The sequence below is a fragment of the Microtus ochrogaster genome, unplaced genomic scaffold (genome assembly GCF_000317375.1).
Source record: "Microtus ochrogaster isolate Prairie Vole_2 unplaced genomic scaffold, MicOch1.0 UNK43, whole genome shotgun sequence".
Taxonomy (NCBI): domain Eukaryota; kingdom Metazoa; phylum Chordata; class Mammalia; order Rodentia; family Cricetidae; genus Microtus; species Microtus ochrogaster.
The window spans coordinates 144,402-150,053 of NW_004949141.1; the positions used below are offsets into that span (position 1 = coordinate 144,402).

At 39.0% G+C, this 5,652-nt stretch overlaps 1 pseudogene; it reads right to left on the reverse strand.

Moving 5' to 3' along the window:
* The window catches only part of LOC101998289, a 10,674-nt pseudogene extending 5,973 nt beyond the window's left edge, over positions 1-4,701 (reverse strand).
* Between the last annotated feature and the right edge of the window lie 951 nt (positions 4,702-5,652).

Sequence of the window (5,652 nt, forward strand, 5' to 3'; positions counted from 1 at the left end):
TCCATCTTACACCTGAAAGAATGACCAAGATCAAAAACACTGATGACAACTTATGATGGAGAGGTTGTGGGGAAAAGGGAACACTTCTGCATTGCTGGTGGGAATGCAAGCTGGTACAACCCTTTTGGATGTCAGTGTGGCAATTTCTCAGAAAATTAGGAAACAACATTCCTCAAGACCCAGTAATACCACTTTTCAGTATATATCCAAAGGATGCTCAATCATGCCACAAGGACATGTGTTCAACTATGTTCACAGCAGCTTTGTTTGCCATAGCCAGAATATAGATACAACCTAAATGCCCCTCAACCAAAGAATGGATAAGAAAAATATGGTACATTTACATAATGGAATACTACACAGCAGAAAAAAATAATGGCACCTTGAATTTTGCAGGGAAATGGGTGGAGCTAGAAAACATTATTTTGAATGAGGCAACCCAGACACAGAAAGAAAATTATCACTCATAGGTAATTTTTAAAACATAAAGCAAAGAAATCCAGCCTACAAGCCACAATCCCAGAGAACTTAGACAACAATGTGGACACTAAGAGAGACTTACATAGGTCTCATCTACATGGGAAGTAGAGAATAGAAAAAGACAAGATCACCTGAGTAAATTGGGAGCATGGGGACCTTGGGAGAGCATTAGAGAGGGGAGGGGAGAGGCAGGGAGAGGAGCAGAGAATAATGTGGAACTCAATAAATATCAATAAAATTAAAAAAAAATAAAAAAATCATTTAAATAAAAAGTGTACAAAGAAATCAGAGGCTTTTAATAAGTTCCTAAAAAATGGAAGATGAAAAGAAGCATCTTCCAGAACCTGCATTGGCCCAGTTTAAACTGTAACATAATAAGATATTACTAAAGGAGAGTACATGTTTAAACAGTTACAAATGGACCAAAGAAAACATCAGCACTGTAAAGGTTGATCATATACCATAGAGCAGGAGAGATGACTCAGCCCTTAAGCAGTCTTGCTGGTCTTGCAGATACATGGGCTCAATTGTCAGTACTTACATGGTGTTTATAACTATCCATTACTTCAACTTCGTGGGTTCTGAGGGCTCTTCTGACCACTATGAGGAACAGGTACACATGTGGTACATACCCATGCATATAGAAAAAAACCGATATTCAATAGAATTTTTTTTAAAAAAGAAAAAAAAAACAGGTGGATAGAATGTGACACACCTCCAATCTAATGATAAAGAAGACATAGGTATTAATGCCATGAATACTGCTATCCTAAGCAAGAGAATGATACCCTCCACCAAACTTCAAAATTAATATGTAGGGATGCTCATCATAGCAGCAAAAACTTGGAATTTACAAATGTCTACATTCCAAGCACATCAGTCAATAAAAAATACATACAAAACAAACATGTTGCCCACCATTAGTCCTTCTGTGCAGAAGCCAGAATCATTTATATCTCTGAGTTGAAATCACTGTGGACTAAGGACCTACTTTCAGTACAGACAGAGCTACACAGAAAAACATTGTTTTTCAAAAACAAAATAAAAAACAAAAAAGTTAAAATAAAAATCAGGATAGTAAAAAGGCTTAACAGTGAATAGCAGTTGCTTCAACTGCATGTGTTGTCATTTAGTGATACCATCTATAATGGTGGTGAAGTCATGAGACCAGGACACAAATAACCAGAAATGGGTTGAGGCTATAAACATGGAAATCCAATCCCCAATGGGAATTTCATTCAAAAGGCTCCTCCTACTAAATGTAACACAAATACAACAAAGAAGGCCACCAAGCAGAGAGAAGTATTCAAATGTTTCATTTTATCTGGGAGCTTTTCCTTCAATCAATCACATTCTGACCCAGATCCCTAAATGTTCATAGTCATCTCATGATGAAAAAGTATTTAGTCTAACTTCAATGATGGTCATAGGCTGTTAACAGTCCCTGAAGTGTTTCAATGTGTAGTGTCTTATAAAACTCATGATAAAGACATGAGTTGGTCATACCCAGTCCAAAATATCTACACCTCCTACTACTGCCAACCCACAGAAGATTATGGGGTCAACCACATTCAAACTACCACAGTCTTGAGGCAGATAGATTCCCAATTATCTGATGAACTGCCATATTGATTTACAAAGTTGCTATACAGATTTGCATTCCCAGCAACAATGGAGGAGTGTCCTCCTTGCTCTATACCTTTGCCAGAATGAGTTGTCACTTGTGTTACTAATCTTAATCATTTTGTCAGGTATAATGTTAATTCTAAAAGCTGTTTTGTTTACATTTCATTGATGGCTAAGGATGCTGAACATTTGGTTAAGTGTTTCCAAACCAGTTTAGATTCCATCTATTTAGAATTCTTTGTTTAGATCCATACTAAATTTTTATTGATTAATTTATTTGTTGATGTGTAGCTTCTTGAGTTTTTTTTTCCTTCTGAGCAAGTAAACACTAAGCATATATACTATCATGATATATAATAATTGTAACTGGATATTGGATTTTGAATAAAGAATAATCACAGAACAATCCACAGACCCAGAGAGGGTAAGTAAAAGAGTGGCTATAGTAGGGGGTATAAGGATACCCAATGGAAAAAGGAAATAGACTAGATTTTGTAGGTGGACTCAGAGCAAGAAGAGGAAGGATGGGAGTTAATGTGGAAACAGTGAAGTAGTAACCAGCTACAAGCTAACAGGTGATTCTACTAAACAGTAACTCAGATATGGAGCCTGAACTGGTCATTTTCTTCAATCACATAAGGCTCCCTAGGCATTAAGAAACCTTATGTTTCTTAAGGAAACCTAGGCAACCATAAAATACTTGACATACACTTGTTGTGTCTGGAACCACAGACACAACAGTATATACCAGGGAAATGGTGGCTCAAGTTTGTTGTAGTGGCAATCCAATTACTGGCCCAAGGTGGCGAGGGTGAATGCCTGAACCAGTCATCTTCTGTAATGGCATATGGCTCCCAGTGGTGGGAATAGAACAGAAAGCCAGCCATGAAAATACCTGATACATTCTTGTGTTGTCTGGAAGATATACCAGGGAATTTGGGCTTAAATTATTATAGTGGCAAACCAATGACTGGAATAACTTGAGGCCCAAGCAAAAAGAGACAATCCATGACCAACATTGCCTGGATGGCAAGGAATAAGAAGTACATATTAGCAGTTGAATAAAGAATCATCACTGTACAATCCATAGATTCACAGAGGGTATATAATAAGGATGGCTGTAGCAGGGGATGTATTGGTATCCCATGGGAAGAAGAAGTAAACTAAATTTAATTGGTGGACTGGGAGCAGTAATGAGAAGGATCATGGGAGTAATGTACTGGGAAATAATACAGGGAGAGATGACAGGAATAGGAAAGCTTTTAGGTCTGGCATGGAAACATAGATCAGTAGATACTTTGTGCAAAACAGTGAGGACTCCCAATAACTAAGAATATGAAGCCTGAACCAGTCATCTTCCGTAATGGCATATGGCTCCCAGTGGTGGGAATAGAACAGAAAGCCAGCCATAAAAATATTTGATACATACTTGTGTTGTCTGGAAGATATACCAGGGAATTTGTGGCTTAAATTATTGTAGTGGCAAACCAATGAGTGGAGTAACTTGAGGCCCAAGCAAAAAGAGACAACCCATGACCAACATTGCCTGGATGGCAAGGAATAAGAAGTTTGATGATTTCTACTCAGAGATTTAGAGCAGAACAAAATACAAGTAGCACAAAGAGAAAATAATGTCCAATATACTAATTCCTAGCTCTACTCTGATATAATCATAGATTGTTTCCTAGACTAATAGTTTTCTCTGACAAATAATTGTTGAAGATGCAGAGAACTTCATCCAAACACTAGCTGAAGCACTTGAAAGGAGGCAGAAATTTGGATGGGGGTTTTATAGAAGTCAGAGGTGTTAATGATGCCAGAAAATCACAACTGACAGGATCAACTAAGAAGGTATCATAAGGGCTCAAAGAGTGACAAAGCAATTATGGATCCTGTAGGGTCTGAGTCCTATCCTTCCCCTTGTATAGTATGATTGCTTTGCTTGGTGTTTTTGTGGTACAGCTAACAGTAAGAGTGTGATCGTTTCTGACTCTTGCTTGCTCTTGGGACTCTTTTCCTCCTACTAGGTTACCTAATCATGCATGGATCTGAAAGTTTTGCCTAGTCACATTATATTTTGTCATGATGTTCACCTGACATCCCTGGGAGGCCCGCTCTCTTTGAAGAGGAAGAAAGGAACAGTCGATCTGAGACAGTGGGAAAGTTGGGGACTAGAAAGAGTAAACAGATTTGGGATGTGGTCAGTGTGTACTGTATGAGAGAAGGATAAATAAAGAGAATAAATGAAAATTGCTTTTAGTCTAACTTCATGATCCTCACAATCTTTAACAGCCCCAATGCTATTACAATATCCAAAGTCCCCTCTGATACTGAAGACAGAATATTGTCTTGTGACATCTTGTAAAATTAAAAAGCAAAATAAAATTTTCAGACATGCAATGGCATCGGATATATTCCCCCTTTAGAAAGAGAGGAATGTGACTGTCTTTGTTTCAGCCTCCTACTTGGGCAGACATCCCAAACTCACATACAGACCAAACAGCCAGTAGAACAGATCAGCAGTCCATGAACCTCCCCACATTCCTTCAGTTCCCACAGATACAATCCCACAACAATTCTCCAACCATCACCCATGTAGCCATATCCCCACACCAAATTGGGTGTGAATCCCCTGCTTAAGAGCAGGCCAGACTAGTCAGAAGAGGTAGGTAGACTCAGATTACAACACCCCGATGAAACAGAGTCCACACAAACTTTCATAAACCCAGGCAGACTGGCTACCCATGGATCTCCTCCATTCCTTGAGTACCTCCCCAAAAACTAATCCAAATCTCACTTGCCTCCTTGTCACTGTGTTTTAGCCTCCAACATGGGTGGAGATGCTCTGTTGAAACAAAAGGCACATCAGCTGCCAGAAGTCCATCTAGGCCACCTGCCCACAGACATCCCCACTTTCAAAGTCCCCGACACCACACCATTCACACCCCCCTTCACATATTCTCAGCCCCCAACTCACACAAAGACACCCTGAGAGAACAAAGGTCATGCCTGCTACCAGGTTTCTAGTCCCAAACATGGTTATGGAAGACCTCTGTTGAATCATAGGTTACACAGACCAGAAGAACAGCAAGGAGAGCAAACAGAAACCAAAGAACAAAACACACATTTGAAAGAGACAAAATGAGAAACCTAGACTCATAATCACCACAAACCCAGATATGTAGATGCCAGCTTAAGAACACAGACAGCAGCCAGGGCAATACATCCCCGTCAGTTTGCAGCTATCCTACTATAAGTCCTCAATACTCCAACACAGCTGCAGCAGAAGTAAAAGACCATAAAAGAAACCTTATAAAGATGATAGAGGTTCTGACAGAAGATATGAATAAATCCCTTAGAAAAAGGCAATAAAAAGGTAAATAAAATACTGAATAAAATGGATAAGTCCCTTGAAGAAAGCCAAGAAAGTAAAAGCAGCCAAAGGAAATGGACAGAACTGGTCAATACCTGAAAATGTAAATAGAAGAAATGAAAAAGCACAAACTCAATGATACTAGAAATGAGAAATCTAGGTAAGTGCAGAGG